This window comes from Psammomys obesus, unplaced genomic scaffold (genome assembly GCF_907164565.1).
Source record: "Psammomys obesus unplaced genomic scaffold, mPsaObe1.curated_primary_1811, whole genome shotgun sequence".
NCBI lineage: Eukaryota > Metazoa > Chordata > Mammalia > Rodentia > Muridae > Psammomys > Psammomys obesus.
The window spans coordinates 43,647,096-43,669,079 of NW_026585504.1; positions in this window are offsets into that span (position 1 = coordinate 43,647,096).

The following is a 21,984-nucleotide window of genomic DNA, read 5'->3' on the forward strand; positions in this document are numbered from 1 at the left end:
ACCACATTGTCTGTACCCCAACCCGAGATCGGGGCTGAGAAAACCCAATCCTTTCGGGCACTCCCTCAAAAGCTGCCATAACCCTGCTGCAGCAGAGCAGAAGGATAAAGAGGTGCACAGCGGCTTCACAGTGCCAGAACTCCAGTGCTGCCGGCTGCTCCTAGCAAACAAACTACAGCTCGCGATCTGGGACTGTGGTCATTCTACACGTCCTGAGATTCTCCTGGGTCCAACACAATAAGGTCTAGCAGCAAGTTCTATCACCAGCGCCCGCCCCCCGCCCCCTGGCAGAGAAACGCCAGCTCAGGATCCGAATGAGAAGCCCCAACCCCTGCTGGCACTCCCCTGAGAGCAACTCTATAAGCTTGCCCTAGCAGAGGGGATGGTCAGAGACAAAGGACAGAGAGGCAGACTGCCAAGGACACAGCACCCTCTCTCCAGCTCACCCAGGGGCCACTAACAGAGAAAGCCAAGCTCTGGATCTGAGGACACTCAACCCTACCTGGTACTCTCTCCGGATCAGAAAACATAGATTCTACCGCCAGGCTGCTTCTGGCAGAGAGATCTGGGCCCGGGATCTGGGATTGAGTACACTCAACCTAACTCTTTCCCACGCCACCCAGGGACCAGCCAACATAACCCATCCTGGCAGAGGGAAAGGACAAAGAAGTAGCACACAGGAAAGGTGGACACCGAGTCCTGCAGCCACAGTGTCACAGAGCTGACTGTTAGCCTACCCGTGCACTCCCACAACAGGACCAAATCAGAGAGTAGTGAGCAAGGGGAACCCCTGTGCATTCCAACTGGTCCTGCAAGAGAGTGAGCCTTCTAGGAAGATTTTGCCCCAGACCCAGGGCATTCTCCACAGAAGCAACCAGATGAGATCCCTGCCACCCACACTCCTAGTGTGGGCATCATAGGGATTCTTGGGATAGCGACCCCAACATTGAAGCCTCTGCCTTGTGAGTCCACCAGTGTAATCCAGGCAAACAATCCCTGGATCTCAGTCAGAACTGTGTAATAGTGGCTTGCAGGCCACTGCAATAGTCAGAGAATCCATGCATGCACACTGCGCCCGCTAAAAGCGCACGTGAATAGCGCCAGCGTCACATTCCTTACTTAGGCAAAACTGAAACCACAGTGCACACTCCCAAAACAGTGAACCTCTCTCATCTTCCTGAAAAAACAGTCCAGAAAACAGAAAGAGACGATCATAGCCCGAACTACAATCTCGAGGAACAAACAGTGAGGATTATAAATAACCAGATGGTTAGAGGCAGACGTAAGAACACTCCCAACAAAAATCAGGACATAATGACCTCACCAGCAACCCTACAAAACAATGGACACTTCAATTCACTAGATTTACAAGAAAACGACCTCAAAACTATGTTTCTCCAGCTATTAGAGGCCCATAAAGATGAAATGAACAAAGCCCTCAGAGAAATAGCCAAAGAAATCGAGACTAACCAAGAGGAAACAAATCGTGCTCTCAGAGAAATGACCATGAAAATTGAGGCAAACAAAGAAGAAATGCACAAAGCTCTCAAAGAAATGTCCACACAAATGAAGGCAAATAAAGAAGAAATAAATAAAGCTCTCATAGAAATACAGGCAATTATACCCAAAGAAGTAGAGGCACAATTAGTGATACATAGGAAACAGACAAAAAAATAGAAGCTATCATTGAAAAGCAGGAGTCCACATTCAAACAGATGAAGGAAATGGTGTAAGACATGAAAACAGAATTAGAATCAATAAAGAAAACACAAATAGAGAAAAACCAGGAGCTGGAGAACATAGAGAAAAGATCAGGCACTACAAAGGTAAGCATCACCAACAGAATACAAGAAATGGAAGAAAGAATCTCAGGAGCTGAAGAAACACTTGCAGAAATTGACACGTCTCTCAAAGAAAAAATAAAATCAGAAAAGTTCCAAACACAAAACATCCAAGAAATCAAGGACACCATGAAAAGACAAAACCTAAGAATAATAGGAGTAGAAGAAAAAGAAGACATCAGGCTCAAAGGTCCGGAAAATATTTTCAAGAAAATTATAGAAGAAAACTTTCCCAACTTAAAGAAAGAGATGTCCATAAATATACAAGAGGCCTACAGAACACCAAATAGACTAGACCAGAAAAGAAACACATCACGTCACATCATAGTCAAAACACTAAATCTACAGAACAAAGAAAAGATATTAAAAGCAGCAAGGGAAAAAGGCCAAGTAACATATGAAGGTAGACCTATCAGAATCACACCAGATTTCTCAACAGAAACTATGAAAGCCAGAAGGGCCTGGACAGAAATCATACAGTCCTTAAGGGACCACAGATTCCAACCCAGACTACTATACCCAGCAAAACTTTCAATCAACATAGATAGAGAATTCAAGATATTCCAAGACAAAACCATATTTAAACAATATCTACATAGTAACCCAGCTCTACAGAAGTTACTACTCTACAGAAGGGAAACTCCAAACCAAAGAAAACAACTACATCTAAGGAAACAGAGGAAATAGATAAAAAAAAAAACCAAAAGAATACAAGCAATGAAACTCAGTGACACCACCAACACCACATCTAAAGTAAGTAACAATTGTTGGTCACTAGTTTCTATCAACATCAACGGACTCAACTCCCCAACAAGAAGACACAGACTAATAGAATGGTTGCGGAAACAGGATCTATCATTTTTTTCATCCAAGAAACACACCTATGCAAGAAAGATAAACACTACCTCAGAGTAAAGGGCTGGAAAAATGTCTTTCAAGCAAATGGTTCCAGAAAACAAGCGGGAGTAGACATCCTAATATCTAATAAAATAGACTTTGAACCTAAGTTAATAAAAAAAGATAAGGAGGGCCACTATATTCTCATCAAAGGAAAAATCCACCAAGAGGACATCACAATTTTGAATATCTATGCCCCAAATACAACAGCACCTACATTCGTAAATGAAACAATATTAAAGCTTAAATCACACATTGATCCTAAAACCCGAATAGTGGGAGACTTCAACACTCCACTCTCACCAAGGGACAGATCAACTAGAGAGAAAACAAATAAGGAAATAAAAACGCTTACAGAGACCCTAAATCAAATGGACCTAATAGACGTCTACAGATCTTTTCATCCAAACTCAAAAGAGTATACTTTTTTTTCAGCAGCGCATGGAACCGTCTCCAAAATAGACCATATAGTTGGTCATAAAGCAAGCCTCAACAGATACAAAAAGATTGAAATAATCCCTTATATTCTATCTGACCACCATGGACTTAAGCTGGACCTCAACAACAACAGAAATAACAAACAGCCTACACATACTTGGAAACTGAACAACATGTTACTCAATGACAGCTGGGTTAAGGAAGAAATAAAGAAAGAAATTAAAGACTTCCTAGAATTCAATGAAAATGAAGGCACAACATACCCAAATTTATGGGACATATTGAAAGCAGTGCTCAGGGGAAAATTTATAGAACTAAGTGCCTGTAAGAAGAAATTTGTAACATCACATACAAACAACTTAATGGCCCAACTGAAAACCCTAGAAAAAAAAGAAGCAGATACACCCAAGAGGAACAGAAGGCTGGAAATAATCAAACTCAGGGCTGAAATCAATCAATTAGAAACAAATAAAACTATTCAAAGAATCAATGAAACAAAAAGCTGGTTCTTTGAGAAAATCAACAAGATAGACAAACCCTTAGCCAAACTAACTAAAAAACAGAGAGAATCTATCCAAATCAACAAAATCAGAGATGAAAAGGGTGACATAACTACAGACACAGAGGAAATTCAAACAATCATTAGGTCATACTACAAAAGCCTATATGCCACAAAATTTGAAAACCTAAATGAAATGGACAATTTTCTTGATTGATTCCATCTTCCAACATTAAGTCAAGATCAGGTAGAAAGACTGAACAGCCCTATATCCCCCAAAGAAATTGAAGCAGTCATTCACAGTCTCCCCTCCAAAAAAAGCCCTGGGCCAGATGGTTTCAGCGCGGAATTCTACCAGACCTTCAAAGAAGTGCTCACACCAATTCTCCTCAAACTATTCCACAAAAGAGAAACAGAAGGTACATTACCAATCTCATTCTATGAGTGACAGTCACCCTGATACCTAAACCACACAAAGACCCAACAAAAAAAAGAGAACTTCAGACCTATCTCTCTTATGAACATTGACACAAAAATACTCAATAAAATACTTGCAAACTGAATCCAAGAACACATCAAAGATATCATCCACCACGACCAAGTAGGCTTCATCCCAGGCATGCAAGGGTGTTTCAACATACGGAAATCCATCAATGTAATCCACCACATAAACAAACTGAAGGAGAAAATCCACATGATCATCTCCTTAGATGCTGAAAAAGCATTTGATAAAGTCCAACACCCATTCATGTTTAAAGTCTTGGAGAGATTAGGAATACAAGGCACATATCTAAACATAGTAAAGGCAATTATACAGCAAGCCTATAGCCAACATCAAACTCAATGGAGAGAAACTTAAATCAATCCCACTGAAATCAGGGACAAGACAAGGCTGCCCACTCTCTCCATACCTCTTCAACATAGTACTTGAAGTCCTAGCCAGAGCAATAAGACAACTAAAGGAGATCAAGGGGATACAAATCGGAAAGGAAGAGGTCAAAGTGTCACTATTCGCAGATGATATGATAGTATATATGATTGGCCCCAAAAATTCAACCAGAGAACTCCTCCAGCTGATAAACAACTTCAGCAAAGTGGCAGGATACAAAATCAACTCAAAAAAATCAGAAGCCCTCCTGTATACCAAAGACAAAAGGGTCAAGAAAGAAATTAGGGAAACAACACCCTTCACAATAGCCACTAATAACATAAAGTACCTTGGGGTGACACTAACCAGGTAAGTGAAAGACCTGCTTGAGAAAAACTTCAAGTCTCTGAAGAAAGAAATTGAAGATCTCAGAAGATGGAAAGATCTCCCGTGCTCATGGATTGGTAGGATTAACATTGTGAAAATGGCCATCCTGCCAAAAGCAATCTACAGATTCAATGCAATTCCCATCAAAATACCAACTCAATTCTTTACAGACCTTGAAAAAAAGATTCTCAGCTTCATATGGAGAAAGAAATAACCCAGAATCTCCAAAACGATCCTGTACAACACAGATCATCTGGAGGTATCTCCATCCCCGATCTCAAGTTGTAATACAGAGCAATAGTAATAAAAACTGCATGGTATGGGCATAAAAACAGAAAGGAGGATCAATGGAACCACATAGAAGACCCATAAATAAAACCACACACCTATGAATACTCGATTTTTGACAAAGAAGCCAAAACCATTCAATGGAAAAAAGACAGCATCTTCAACAAATGGTGCTGGTCCAACTGGATGTCCACATGCAGAAAAATGAAAATAGATCTATATTTATCACCCTGCACAAAACTAAAGTCAAAGTGGATCAAAGACCTCAACATAAAACCAGATACTCTAAATCTGTTAGAAGAAAAAGTGGGGAACAGCCTAGAACTCATTGGCACAGGAGACAACTTCCTGAACAGAACACCAACAGAACAGGCTCTAAGAGCAACAATCAATAAATTGGACCTCATGAAACTGAAAAGCTTCTGTAAAGCAAAGGACACTGTCATCAAAACAAAATGACTGCCTACAGATTGGGAAAGAATCTTCACTAACCCTTTATCTGACAGAGGACTAATATCGAGTATATACAAAGAATTAAAGAAGCTGAAAAGCAGCAAACCAAGTAATCCAATTAAAAACTTGGGAACAGAGCTAAACAGAGAATTCTTGACAAAGGAATATCGAATGGCAGAGAAACACTTAAAGAAATGCTCATCCTCATTAGCCATGAGGGAAATGCAAATCAAAACGACCCTGAGATATCACCTTACACCCATCAGAATGGCCAAGATGAAAAACTCAAGGGACAACACATGCTGGAGAGGTTGTGGAGAAAGGGGAACCTTCTTCCACTGCTGGTGGGAATGTAAACCGGTACAACCACTCTGGAAATCTATCTGGCGCTTTCTAAGACAATTAGGAATAGTGCTTCCTCAAGACCTAGCTATACCACTCCTAGGTATATACCCAAAGTTTGCTCAAGTACACAAAAGGGATATTTGCTCAACCATGTTTATAGCAGCATCATTTGTAATAGCCAGAACCTGGAAACAACCCAAGTGTCCATCAACGGAGGAATGGGTACAGAAATTGTGGTATTTTTACACAATGGAATACTACTCAGCAATCAAAAAGGAGGAAATCATGAAATTTGCAGGCAAATGGTGGGATCTAGAAAAGATCACCTTGAGTGAAATATCCTAGAAGGAGAAAGACAAACATGCTATATACTCACTTATATAGACCTATAAGATATAATAAACATAATGAAATCTGTACACCTAAAAAAGATAATCAAGAGAGCGGACATGGGGTAAGATGATCAATCCTCGTTGAGAAAGACAGATGGGATGTGCATTGAACGTATGACAGGAGTCTACTGAGCGCATTTGAAAGACTCTAACTAGCAGTGTTTTCAAAGCAAAGACTCATGACCAAACCTTTGGCAGAGTACAGGGAATCATAAGAAAGAAGGGGAGTTAGTCTGATGGGGAAAGGATAGGAGCTCCACAAGGACCAAATATATCTGGGCACAGGGTCTTTTCTGATACTGACATTCAACCTAGGACCATGTATGAATGTAACCTAGAACCTCTGCTCAGACGTAGCCTGTGGTAGCTCAGTAACCAATTGGCTTCCCCTAGTGAGGGGAACAAGGACTATTTCTAACACGATCTCAATGACTGACTGGCTCTTTGGCCTCCCCACCCCCCAAGGGAGGAGCAGTCCTGTTAGGCCACAGAGGAGGACTTTGCAGCCAGTCCTGAAGATACCTGATAAAACAGGATCAGATGAATGGGGAGGAGGTCCCCCCTATCAGTGGACTTGGAAAGGGGCAAGGTGGAGATGAGGGAGGGAGGGAGGGACTGGGAGGGAATGAGGGAAGGGGCTACGGCTGGCATACGAAATAAATAACCTGTGATTAATATAAAAAAATAAAAATTAAAAAAGAAAATAAAGAAATAAATTTAGAGAATTATGTTTGTTTTTAATTTTAACTAAATATAATTACATCATTTCTCCTCTTCTTCCTTCTTCTATTCCTCTCAGATCTAAGATTCCTGTCCCAGACACATTCAAATTTATGTTCTCCTCTTCCTTAACTATTTTTTATGTACACAAACGAAAGCATCGGCATATAAATACAATGTTCTTGGTCCTGCCAGTGATGCCCAGCATGCACAGGTTCTTAAGGCTGATCACTCATATTAGTGATCACGGCTGGGATACAGAATTAATAAAATGTAACTGATAAGAAAAAAATAAAATTCAATAAATAAATTAATAAATTAATAAATAAATATTAAAAAATACTGAATGATTGAAAAAAGAAAGCAGTATGATTTTTTCCATTTTAAATAAGAAAATTAGATGTTTTAAATAAAAGTTTCCCCAAATATGTTAGATTTTGGTGTCTGGTTCATAGCATTTAAGTCAAAGCAAAAAATAATTCAAGAATAATTATATAATAATTGAGGCAAACATTTAACTTTTTTCCTATTTTAAAAAGTGTTTTTTCTTACACAATCTAGTGAAATTACTAGTCCAACTTTGTTAATTGTGAATACTTTGAATCAGTCTTAACTCATTCAATTTGTACCAGTTTTGTATTAGTGAAATATTTGACTTACAATTCTCCAGGTGGCTGATATTTACTACCTATTCAAAGTCCGCTATTCAAACAGCATAATACTTCTCTCTAAAATAATGGTTTTGAGATATATTGACATTTGGACAATTGTCATAAATGTTTGAGTATTGATTCATGCTCATTGACCTACTTTTGTATATGTTAGCATGTAGCATTTTTCCTACCCAAAATAAGAGTCAGCTAAGTTATTGCTAAATGTGTTTTTATTGACATCTATCAGCTTAATAATTGTAAAATCATATTTACAAAATCCCAATTATAAAATCTTATAATTATTTTTAGCAGCATCTTTTACTGATTATTCACTAAGAGATGGTATGAAACCTTTACACCAGTTAATGTAAAATTGAGAACTCACTGTAGCATACATCATATAATCTCTTTTGAAGAGGCTTTACCCGGAAAGGATGAGTTATTCTTATTAACTGGTAATGAAACTTCTAGTTATTAATGATCAACACACTCCTTTCAGACATTTAAATATTTGAAATTAATTTTAAGTCTTAAACTTAAAGAAGAGAACATACTCATATCAAGTTTATCAGAAGAAAGATAATATATGTAATCACAGAAATTTAGATACTGAAGGACTTATGAAGTAACTTGGATGTTGGTTACTATACAATATGTAAATTAATATCCAGAAATATTATGTTAGAAATATTTAATCTCTGATATGCGAAAATGTTTTATTTTCAGTTTGATAACTGAAGAGACATCTTTAGAAGTGTATCTGTAGTAAACTCTGCCACAGGACTGGAAAAAGGAAAACTAAAATTTCCTCAGGTCAGGCTCTAGAAGAAAATGCATAGCCAGAATCTAAAGATAAATTCTTACTGTTACTTTTTGAGAAAGAGCAGAATTGGCCTTTCTAAGTGATTTTCAGTGTCTTCATGTTGTAATTTTTCTACTCATCCAATTAATGATTATGCCCTCCAGTGTCTCAAAGACAAGACCACTGGGGTCAAGGATTAGGCTGTCCATTCAGAAAGATGAACTGTTCATGTATACTATACCTGTGTTTTAGCTTTTCAAATACCGTAGTATGTAATTACAGAGCAAACATATATTAAGAGTGATGGTGTTGCATGTTTTTGGCAAAATATATTTGTATTGCTAAGGTCATAAGTGCTGAAGCTGCTAAAATATTTATCAGGTTTGGAATTTCAAAAGGTGGAGATTTTACAATGTAAAGATTAATTCAGCAATGTCCTGGAATGATTAATGCACAGTGATTAACTTTTTAATATGGGAGTCAGCATTTTCAATTTTGTAAATGGAATTCAAGAGTTATTTTTAAAAACTACACAAGTACATATTTTATGTGTTCCAATTTTTTTCTTCTGTGGAAAATTATTCATGTGATTTATTGCTCCAAATACCATCTTATCAATGGTTTCACTCTTCATAGTCATAGAACTGAAATGATTTATTTCTGCATGATGTGAACACCAAGTATCTAGAGGAAGTTTGGGAGATAGAGTATGTTAATAGGCACTAATTACTAAAATGCTATTCTTATTTTTTATATATGCTCATAAAGTATACAAGGGAAAGGAAGTATTAAGAAAGATTTTTTAAAAAATGAAACAATTGAATTTTATTCTTCATTGAGATCAACAAATCCCTACTGAATTATGTACACAGATTTTTTTTTTGAAAATGTAACATAAATATCCCAAGGGAAAAAAAAAAACGTGATTTTGCATTGCTGGTAATCAAACTGAAGCTGTTGTGCCTGTCAAAAATGTGCTCTAGAACTGAACTTTACCCCCTCAAATTTTTTATAAATGTAATATTTGTGCTTTCTAAATAACAATTTAAATAGACATTTTATATAAACATTATATGTCAGGTGAAAGCACATAAACTATCAGCCATTAGATGCACTTACGTATTCCCTTACATAGTCTCTGTTGTTTTTTATTTCTAAGTCAATTGAAAGGATAAAACTTATTCATCCAAAGTTCTCTGTTTGGTAGATACTATTTACGTACTCTAAAAAATACCTACATTCTTACAATTTATTGATATATTACATTCAGCAATTTTTCCCTTTGTTTATTACTATCACTTATTAAAATTTATTCAATAAAATATTTTCATTATATACTTTATCTGTCCTTGTTTTCATGTGGGTTCTTCTCCCTGTGACCTTGAAGGATTATACTTCGGTTAGTGGCTGAAACAGAAGGATGACACAGTCTTCCTATTGAAAGGCTACCAATCTTATGGAATTATGACCCTAATATTATGACTGGGTTAATCTTTTATTTTTTAATATTAATTACAGGTTATTTACTTTGTATCCCAGCTGTATCCCCCTCCCTCGTTCCCTCCCAATCTCCCTCCCTCCTTCATCTTCTCCCCGAGTCCACTGATGGGGGGTCCTTCTCTCCTTTCCTCTAACCCTGGCCTATCAGATCTCAAAAGAACTGGCTTCATTGTCTTCCTCTGTGGCCTGATAAGGCTGCTCCCCACTCAGGGGGAGGTGGTCAATGCGCCAGCCATTGAGTTCATGTCAGAAATAGTCCCTGTTCCCCTTACTAGGGACCCACCTGGATACAGAGCTTCCACAGGGTACATCTGTGCTGGGGTTCTGGGTTATATCCATACATGGTCGTTGGGTGGGGGTACAGTCTCACAAAAGACTCCTGTGCTCTGATATATTTGGTCCTTGTGGAGGTCCTGTCCTCTCCAGGTCTTACTAACTCCCCCTTCTTTCATATGATTCCCTGCACTCTGTTGAAGGTTTGGTTATGAGTCTTAGTATCTACTTTGATACACTGCTAGGTAGAGTCAGAGGCCCTCTGTGGTAGGCTCCTTTCTTGTTACTTGTTTTCTTCTACATCCAATGTCCATCCCATTTATCTTTCTAAGTGAGGATTGATCATCTTACCCCGGTCCTCTTTCTTGTTTATCTTCTTTAGCTGTATAGATTTCAGTATGTTTATCCTATCTTATAGGTCTATATAAGTGAGTATATACCATGTGTGTATATAAAGAACTCAAGAAGTTAAAAAGCAACAAATCAAGTAATCCAATTAAAAAATGGGGCACAGAGTTAAACAGAGAACTCTCTGTAGAGGATTGTAGAATGGCAGAAAAATGCTTAAAGAAATGCTCAACATCCTTAGCCATCAGGGAGATGAAAATCAAAACCACCATGAGATTTCACCTTACACCCATCAGAATGGCTAAGACCAAAAACTCAAGGGACAATAAATGCTGGAGAAGTTGTGGAGAAAGGGGAACCCTCATCCATTGTTGGTGGTAATGCAAACTTGTACAACCACTTTGGAAATCAATCTGGCGCTTTCTCAGACACTTAGGAATAATGTTTCCTCAAGATCCAGCTACACCACTCCTAGGCTTATATCCAAAATATGCTCAAGTACACAGCAAGGACATTTGCTCAACCATGTTTGTAGCAGCTTTATTTGTAATAGCCAGAACCTGGAAACAACCCAGATGTCCCTCAGTTGAGAAATGGATACAGAAATTGTGGCACTTTTACACAATGGAATACTACTCAGCAATTAAAAACAAAGAAATCATGAAATTTGTAGGCAAATGGCGGGAACTAGAAACGATCATCCTGAGTGAGGTATCTCAAAAGCAGATAGCTGGATTTTGAGGAAGCACTATTCCTCAGTGTCTGAGAAAGCTCCAGAATGATTTCCAGAGTGGTTGTACAAGTTTACATCCCCACCAGCAGTGGAGGAGGGTTCCCCTTTCTCCACATCCTCTCCAGCATGTATTGTCACTTGAGGTTTTTATCTTAGCCACTCTGATGGGTATAAGGTGTAATCTCAGGGTCATTTTGATTTGCATTTCCCTGATGACTAAGGATGTTGAACATTTCTTTAACTGTTTCTCTGTCATTTAATATTCCTCCATAGAGAATTCTCTGTTTAGGTCTGTACCCCATTTTTTAAATTTGATTACTTGATTTCTTGCTTTTAACTTCCTGAGGTTTTATATATATATCAGATATTAGCCCTCTGTCAAATACAGGGTTGGTGAAGATCCTTTCCCAAACTGTTGGCTGTTGTTTGGTTCTGATGACAGTGTCCTTTGCTTTACAGAAGCTTTTCCCTTTCATGATGTCCCATTTATTGATTGTTGATCTTTTTTTAAATTTTTTTATTATTAATTACACTTTATTCATTTTGTATTTCCCCATAAGCCTCTCCCTCCTCCCCTCCCGGTCCCACCCTCCTCCCCTTTCTGCATGCATGCCCCTCCCCAATTCCACTGATAGGGGAGGTCCTCCTTTCCTTCTTTCTGATCTTAGTCTATCAGTTCTCAGAAGTGGCAGCATTGTCAGGGTTCTAGGTTATCTCCACGGATAGTCCTTGGTTGGAGTATGAGTCTCTGGGAAGTTCCCTGTGTTCAAATTATCTTGTTCTATTGCTCTCCTTGTGGAGTTTCTGTCCTGTCCAAAAGAGGTTCAAGTACACAAAAAGGACATTTGCTCAACCATGTTTGTAGCAGCTTTATTTTTAATAACCAGAAGCTGGAAACAGCCCAGATGCCCCTCAACTGAAGAATGGATGCAGAAATTGTGGTACATCTATACAATGGAGTATTACTCAGCAATGAAAAATAAGGAAATCATGAAATTTGCAGGTAAATGGTGGGACTTGGAAAGGATCATCCTGAGTGAGTTGTCCCAGAAGCAAAAAGACACACATCGTATATACTCACTCATATAAACATACAACATAGAATAAACCCACTAAAATCTGTACATCTAAACAAATTGATTGTTGATCTTTGAGCCTGTGCTGTTGGTTTTCTTTTCAGGAAGTTGTCTCCTCTGCCAATGAGTTGAAGGCTCTTTCCCACTTTTTCTTCTTACCGGTTTACTGGATCTGGTTTTATGTTGAGATCTTTGATCCACTTGGATGTTAGTTTTGTGCTGGGTGATAAATATAGATATATTTGCATTTTCCTACATGTAACCATCCAGTTATACCAGCAACATTTGTTCAATATGCTATGTTTTGAATTGTATCTTATGTATTGTTTTGGCATATTTATCAAAAGTCAATTATCTGTAGGTATCTGGGGTTATTTTTGAGTCTTGTATTCAATTCCATTGGTCCAACATTCTGTTTCTATGCCAGTAGCATGCAGGTTTTACTACTATTGCTCTGTAGTACAGCTTGAGATCAGGGATGGAGATACCTCCAGATAATTTGTTGTTATACAGGATTGTTTTGGCAATTCTGTTTTTTTTTTTTCTATATGAATTTGAGAATTGTTCTTTCAAGGTCTGTAAAGAATTCTGTTGATATTTTGATGGGAACTGCAATGAAGCTATAGATTGCTTTTGGCAGGATGGCCATTTTCACTATGTTAATCCTACAGATCTATGAGCATGGGAGATCTTTCCATCTTTTGGTATCTTCTTCAATTTCTTTCTTCAGAGACTTGAAGTTTTTTTCTTTTCTTTTCTTTTTTTTTCCACTTGCTTGGTTAGTGCCACTCCACGGAACTTTATGTTATGTGTGGCTATTGTGAAGGGTTTAATTTCATTAATTTCTTTCTCAGCCCTCATATACAGGAGAGCTACTAATTTTTTGAGTTAATTTTGTATCCAGCCACTTTGCTGAAGGTGTTTATCACCTGAAGGAGTTCTCTGGATGAATTTTTGGGGTCGCTCATGTAGACTATCATATCATCTGCAAATAGTGATACTTTGACTTCTTCCTTTCCAATTTGTATTCTCTTGATCTCCTTTAGTTGTCTTATTGCTTTAGCAAGGATTTCAAGTACTATGTTGAGGAGGTACAGAGAGAGTGATCAGCCTTGCCTTGTCCCTGATTTCAGTGGAATTGATTTAAGTTTCTCTCGGATTAGTTTGATGTTGGCTATAGGCTTGCTGTATATTGTCTATACTATGTTTAGATATGTGCCTTGTATTCCTGATCTCTCTAAGTCTTTAAACATGAATGGGTGTTGGATTTTGTCAAACACTTTTTCAGCATTTAAGGAGATGATCATGTAGTTTTTCTCCTTTAGTTTGTTTATATGGTGGATTACATTGATGGATTTCTGTATATTGAACCACCCCTTCATGATGACTGAGATTAATTGGTCATGGTGGATGATATCTTGTATGTGTTCTTGTATTCGGTTTGCAACTATTTTATAGTGTATTTTTGTATCAATGCTCATAAGACAAATAGGTTTGAAGCTCTGTTTTTTCATTGGGGTTTTGTGTGGTTTAGATATGGCTTCATAGAATGAGCTGAGTAGTCTGGTGAGATTCTGATAGATCTACCTGTATATGTTATATGGCCTTTACCCTTTGCTGCTTTTAATATTTGTCTTTGTTCTGTAAATTTAGTATTTTGACTCTTATGTGACATGAGGAGTTTCTTCTCTGGTATATTCTATTTGATGTTCTGTAGGCCTCTTGTATGTTTATGTACATCTCTTTTTTTAAGTTGGAAAAATTTTTCTTCTCTGATTTTCTCTAAAATATTTTCTAGACCTTGGAACCTGGAATCTTCTTTTTAGTCTATTCCTATTATTTTTAGATTTCGTCTTTTTATGGTGTCCTTGATTTCTTTTATGTTTTGTACTTGAAACTTTTCAGATCTTACTTTTTCTTTGGAAACATATCAGTTTCTGCCAGTGTATCTTCAGTGCCTGAGATTCTCTTTTCTATCTTTTTTTTTTGTTTGTTTTTCATAACTTTCATTTTTTAACTTTTTTATTTTTTATTACACTTTATTCATTTTGTATCCCTCCCATAAGCCCCTCCCTCCTTCCCTCCCGATCCTACCCTCCCTCCCCTTTCTGCACGCATGTCCCTCCCCAAGTCCACTGATAGGGGAGGTTCTCCTCTCCTTTCTGATCTTAGTCTATCAGTTCTCATCAAAAGTGGCTGCATTGTCCTCTTCTGTGGCCTGGTAAGGCTGCTCCCCCCTGAGGGGGAGGTGATCAAAGAGCAGGCCAATCAGATTATGTCAGAGGCAGTCCCTCTTCCCATTACTATGAAACCCACTTGGACACTGACCTGCCATGGGCTACATCTATTCAGGGGTTCTAGGTTATCTCCATGAATAGTCCTTGGTTGAAGTATGAGTCTCTGGGAAGTTCCCTGTGTTCAAAATTTCTATCTTTTGTATTCTGTTGGTGATGCTTACCTTTGTAGTTCCTGATCTTTTCTCTAAGTTCTCCACTCCAGGGTTTTCTCTGTTTTTGTTTTCTTTATTGTTTCTAATTCTGTTTCCACGTCTTGCACCATTTCCTTCATCTGTTTGAATGTTATTCTTGTCTTTTCATGATGGCCTTGATTTTCTTTCCCTTTCTATATGCCACTAATTGTGCCTTTACTTGTTTGGCTGTATTTGCTTGTATTTTTTTTAAGAGCTCTGATCATTTCCTCTTTATTTGCCTCTAATATCTGGATAAGCTTAGAATTGATATCATTTTCCTGTGTTTTGATAAATTAGCTTGTCTATTGATTTGGAGGGCTGCTGGTGAAGCCATGATGTCTTGATTTTTTTGGATGTTGGATCTGTTCTTAAGTCCACCTCTAGCCAGCTGCTTGTCCTTAACCTTCACTGTTTGTTCCTGGAGTCTGTACTTCAGACTGGGTTCATCTGTCTCTGGTGTCTGGAGTATTCTTCAGGAAGATAAGAAAAGCCCAACTCTTTGAGAGTGGATGTTGGTGTTTTGGCTATAGCTAAAGTAGGGAAGTCACAGGCCCAGGTGCATAAGTGCAGGCGAGCAAGCTCGGGTGTGTGCATGGGAGTGTGCCTTGAAGGACAGGGTGCTAGAGTGTGCAGATGCCTGGGATGTGAGGCTTAAGAGTAGGAGGGGACACAAAATGCATGCACTGGTGCCCTGAATACTTCAGTGTCCTACATGCCTTTTGTATGTCCTCCTGGTATTCAGATCTGTCCTGGCTCCAGGAATTGTTCACCTGGATTCCACTGGGAGATCCACTGAACAGGGGCTTCAATGTTGAGAACACTGTCCCAAGATTGCCAATGTTGCCCACAGTGGGTGTGTGTGTGGGATCTCATGTATGGCTGGTAGTGTAGAGAGACCCTGGATCTGGGGTTCTGCATGCTCTCACTTGAAGGTGCACTCACTAGCTAGCAGGCCTAATTGGAAAGCACTCATTCCCCACCATTCGCTATTCTCAGATTTGGCCCTGCAGGGGCAAATGAGAGCATAGGAGTTCTGTCAGATCAGAGGTGTCCACTGTTTGTCCACTGGGCAGGGAGACCTGTACTTGAGGTAGCCACTTTTGTTGTCTCAGTCATAGAGCATGGAGGCTCCTGTTAGGGTTAGCTGCCACCTTGCTGCTGCAGCCACAGACCTGGGAGGCTGGTACAACCACCCAGGGGAGGGCTTGGGAGGCCCTGGGAAACCTGCACAGCTGCCTGCAGACCTGGGAGTACAGTGGAGCCTCCTGCTGCAGGCTGCAGAAAGGTGAGTCCTGCCTCTCCTATCTCAGTTACCCAGCAGGGAGACCTGTGCTTGGGTCAAGGGAAAGTGTTGAATATTCACCACTCTCAGTCCCTGGAAACATCCACAGGTGACTTGGACTCAAATGGTCTCAGCTCAGGGGTTGTCCCCTTTTGCCCAGGAAGCCTCAATATGGATGTTCTGGCTTCAGCTGCCCTTCCACTCACCAATTTCGGAGTTTCAGCTCCTGTGTCCCTCATATGGTACCTGATGGTCACTGCCGTCTTGGATTTCCCAAGTTAATCTTTATTATCTCATTAAATACCTTTCTCTAAACGTAATCACACTGAAGTTAAGAGCCACAGAATCTGAAATTTGAGGCAGCATAACTCTGTGTACATACATTAGCTAAATCTGAACCTCTGTTCCTTTTGCCACATATCTCAACTATGCAGAAATTCTGGGAATTGTGGCAGCAATGTCATTGAAAAGGCTACTCACTATCTAGACCAGGCTGGTCTTAAACTCACAGAGTTCCTCCTGCATTTGCCTTCCAATTTCTGGGATTAAAGGTCTGGTTAGTATTTCTTTTTCCTTGTACACATTTCCAATTAATGGATCCATAGTTAACTACTATGATATGCCAAAAATATTATACTTCAAAATAAAAAGTATAGAAATGGTACAAAGATATTCTAATTTTCAGATATTTTACACTGTCTACATATAGATTTACTTTCAAATTTCAGATTATTTGTTTATAACAGTGTTTTAAATATCTCAGGTTGAAATGAGCAGAAAAATAATGTAATCCTAGCTAATTTTAAGTCCAAACTTTCTGTGGTAGCTCATGTAATTGAGAGTACTGTATGAAACATTTAAAAGTCCAGGCAATATTATTAAAGAATGTAATAAATGCTTGTATCCCCAGAATTCATGGAAGTACTTGGTTCTTGTTGTCATCAACCTGTTAATCTAGATGTAAGAAGGTGGAGACAGAATCAGTGGGAAAGTGTTTTAGCCAGATTAGTGAGTCATATGGATAAACTTGTGCTTGAGCAACCCAATCTCAACTAGGTAAGGTAAAAAGCAACAAAAGAATACTGATGTCAGTTTTGATATTTCACCTAGACATGCAATTCATGCACCCATACACAATAAACATGAAAAAGAAAAAAATGTAGTATATTGTAATTAATGTAGTTATCATGCTATTAGTTAGATTGGCTGAACTTATTCCTATTTTCTAATCATATTTTTTCTGTTTATTGTGCCAACCAATTTTCTCCCCAACACCCTCACTCTTTTTATAATCATAGTCTAATTATTTATCTTTATAACATCAATAATTATAGATTCTACCTATGAAACAGATCAAGTGGCACTTGTCTGTCTTTGTGTGGCTTTGTTCACATAACTATGTCTTCAGCAGTTGTAACAACATGAAATGAAATACTATCTCACTTTTTAAAACGGTCATTATTTTTGACACATTTTAACAAAAATACTTTACTTTCTTCTTCCCTGTTTTCTCCCAGTCCCTTCCATTCCCTGTTCCAACCTCTCCTATTTTCCCCTGACTGTCAAATTACAAACCTCTTTTATTTTGATTATTATCATTACTATATGCTATATATACATATGTATGCACACATATGTAACTATTGTTTGCTGAATCCATTTTTGGGGTGTGTGTGTGTGTGTGTGTGTGTGTGTGTGTGTGTGTGTGTATTTCAGGCTAACCAGTTTGTATTAGAGAATAATTCCCCTTCTTTCTTTAATCATGAGTTTTCTGTAGTTCTCTTTCTGAGAACTACATGTCTATTGATGTATTCATTGTTAGGTCTTTTATTTTGACATATTGGTGCTTAATTTATTAAGTTCTTTGAATGTTTTAGATATCAGTTCTCTGTCTGATGTTGGGTTGGTGAAGATATTTTCCTAATCTGTAGACTGCCATTTTGTTCTATTAACAGTGTCCCTTGATTTATAGAAGTTTCTCAGTTTTAAGAGATCCTGTTTATTAATTGTTGATCTCAGAACTTGCTGTTTACAATATTTACTCATTAAAATAAATCAATGAGTAAAAATTACACAATGAATTTACCGTGTTCTTAAAGAACACTTAAAGCTCATACTCAGGTAAATTAGTGACTGGCATGTATGTGTCTGTTGTCTTATACATTTTTATGTAATAGGATATTATAGAAAGTCAATGACTTACTATATGTAATGTGGTATTATTATATGTGGCATTTTATGTAATATGGTATTATAGTAAGTTAAAGTCAATGACATGAATTTAGTCAAACTATTTCAACTTATTATGTTTTATAAAACTGATTTATCCTTATTTACAAAATTAGCTTAAGACATAATTAAATAGTTGATTCATGTACACGAAAGTATCATTGAAGAGGCAAGCTTCCTTCTGCTAGTGTGTCCTCTCTAATAATGTAGGAAGCCTGTGTCACAGATGAGGTGACCAAACCTCAGGCAAGACATGTCTATGTGCCAGAATCCCCAGAGTGGTTTTCAGATAACTTGTCTGTAATTGGACTGAATACTTAGCATTGTCTGGTGCAAATAAAAGTGAGGCCAGACCTTCCAAAGCAAAAGAGCTTGTTGTAAACAATCCCATGGGCACGCTTGGGTGTGCATTCCAAAAAGGGAAGAAAACATGATAGGCATTGTGAAGAAGGCAGGCAATATCTAGGCACATATGTATAGATTGTTGAAAGTAACAAACAGGTAAATTTGTCATAGTCTCATTTTTATATACTTTATATACTTTTTTAAACTTTATATATGTATTATGGCATAACATTCTTTATATTATTCTTTATGTTATTTGACACTTGTGTAGTTTGACATTTTCCTCTTATAAAACATAGTTTTTTTTTTTTTAATTCACTTATTAGACTTGAATGGTTTCCCTAGGTCAGTCCTATTCTCCAGAAATAAAAAAGCTTATTTTGCAAAATAGCAGAACTGAAACAAGAGTGTATTGATTTTTGCATTTGTAGCATGATACTCTTCAAGGCAATCTACTATTGGCTAAGCATCTAAGTTATGTGGAGTCTGCTTGATTTAAGGAAGTATTTATTCTCTCTCATTCTCCCTCTCCCTCTTCTCCTTCTCTTTGCCTCTCATGTGTGTGTGTTTTACATAGAACTGAATAACCCCAGGTAATTTAGATACATGAAAAATATGATCTTATTTTGCATTTACAGATCCCTGTCTTTCATTGACTAGTTCTAGGAAAAAAGATAATTTATTATGCCAGACGTATACCATTTTGTAATGTATATAATTGAAAACTAAATTTCCAGAATGTGTTGTGTGCAGGAGCATGTCATAGCTAACTTAAACTGCCATAAATACTGAATTCTCTTCGTTAATGTCAAACTAAATATAATTCAATGATATTATGGTGCCATTAAAGTGTAAGTTTGGTGTCATGTTTGAGTTTTAGTCTTAATAATGCTCAAACACCAAACTCTTTGAAGCATAATAGATCACACATAAATTATACTAGACAAATGTGTAACTTTTAAGAAAACATGAGAGCCAGCATGAAATATCCCTCCTAGTTTCAGATAAATTTTAAATAAAACATTTAAATATTTTATATGTAATGTCATTTTTTTCTTCTTGTGTTGTGATGATAAATATTGTCTAAAATCAGGTCACCTTGCATTCTAAGCAAGTGCATTAACATGAGCCACACTCTCAGCACTGTAGTTAAATTTAATATATATTTTTCATACCATTAAATAATTTTTATTTTGTGGTCATTTAATTATTTCAATTGTTCTTATAACTTTCTGGAAACTACACAGTAAAATACCCTAGGAAAAATGTATAACCATTATTTTGTAATAGAATAGCTCGGCACAAATACAACAGGGACAACAAAACAAATCAAAGCAAAATAGATATCCTCCAAACAACTGGAAGATAATATCCTCACGGTATCTGAAATTAATATGAGCTGCAGGAAACCCCCGCATAACGGTATACAAGTGAAGATACGAAATCCAGACTCGTTTCCAGTTTCAAGGGTCCTTGGCACTTTCCTGAAATAAATTTGGGATAATTTCATGATAAGAAAGAACCTCCTCCCCCTTCCATCTGACTGTAGCCTATCAGGTCTCATCAAGGCTGGCTGCATCAACTTTCTCTGTGGCCTGGCAAGGCTGCACCCCTCAGCTGGAGGTGAGTTCATGTCAGAGACAGCCCCTGCCCACTTACTAGGGAACCCACTTGGAAACTGAGCATCCCATGGACTTCTTTTGAACAGGGGGTCTAGGTCCTCTCCATGCATGGTCCATGATACTGGTCTCTGCAGGTCCCCTGGGGCCCAGGACTTTTGGCTCTTTTGTTCTAATTGTGTAGTTCCTGTCCCCCCCCATCTTTCTATCTCCCTCTTCTTCCATAGGGTTTCCTGCACTTTCCCCAAAGTTTGACTATGAGTCTCAGTATTTCCTTTGATATCTTGGTGGGTAGAGTCTTTCAGAGGTCTTCTGTGGAAGTCTCCTTCCTGTTCCTCATCTTCTCCTACTTCTGATGTCTATTCTGTTTGTCCTTCTGAGTGAAGTTTCAGCCTCTTCCCTGGGTTCCTCCTTGTTGTTTATCTTCTTTAGGACTATAGATTTTAGCATGTTTATCCTATACTGTATGAAATTTGGGGTTTAAAGTCCACATTTTCTTCCTTCAGGCACTAGGCTGGAAGGTACAGCCTGAATATTAGATATTTTTGACCACTAGATGGCAGTAGAGGTGCAAATCTGAGGCTCTCAAGGCAGCATGAAATTCGTTGAGAGATGAGCAGTATTTGACAACTTCTCTTCAAAGGTTAGGTACAAGGAACTCACTTTCTATCATAAGAAATCACTGCAGGGTATAAGGAAACTAAAATGTGATAGCTCAAAAATATAGTTAGAAATATCTTCAAATAGTAATTTAAAATATTTTATCAATGTAAACAGAGTAAGTACCTCCCTGTTTAAAACCTCAAAGAAAGAGAAAAGTGAGAGATTTAACTTGTAAAAACAAGGAAAACAGCATGAAAGAAAAAGTGCATCTCTCTGTGGCTGTTTCACACACCCACACACACACACACACACACACACACACACATACACACACACACACACACGCTGTGGTAGTAGCTAATGGTAACAATCTGGTTGACATTCTCAGTCATAACAGGAGCTTTGTATGTATCTCCAATTAGTAGATGACAAGGAAAACAAAGAATAAGAAAGAGTACTCGGTTATTTAATAATTGGTGATGATTAAAGTGACTATCATCCAGTTATTTTCTTTTTCTTTCCCCCCTTTATTAAAAATATTTTTTTCTCACATAATAATCCTGACTATGGCTTCCCTTCCTTCTACTCTTTCCAGTTCCTGCCTACCTCTCCTTCAGCCCAGATTCACAGCCTTAGCATCTCTCATTAGAAAACAAACAGGCTTCTGAAAGATAATTATAAACTATAATATAATAAGACAAAACAAGCTGAGAGAGAGAGAGGTAAAATTAGCCCACCATCTTTCCCAGCTGGAGTGGGCTGTTGGTTCCCAGGGAATACCTATTGGTATCTGGGATAAGGAAATGAATTCAGGTAGGGAAGTTAGGAGGAAAATACCTAGGTGATCCACTGGAAGTGGGGCCAGGGGGAAAGTTAGGCCTCAGTACCGCAGAGCCAGAAGTGAGACTGAGGAATTAGCTCTG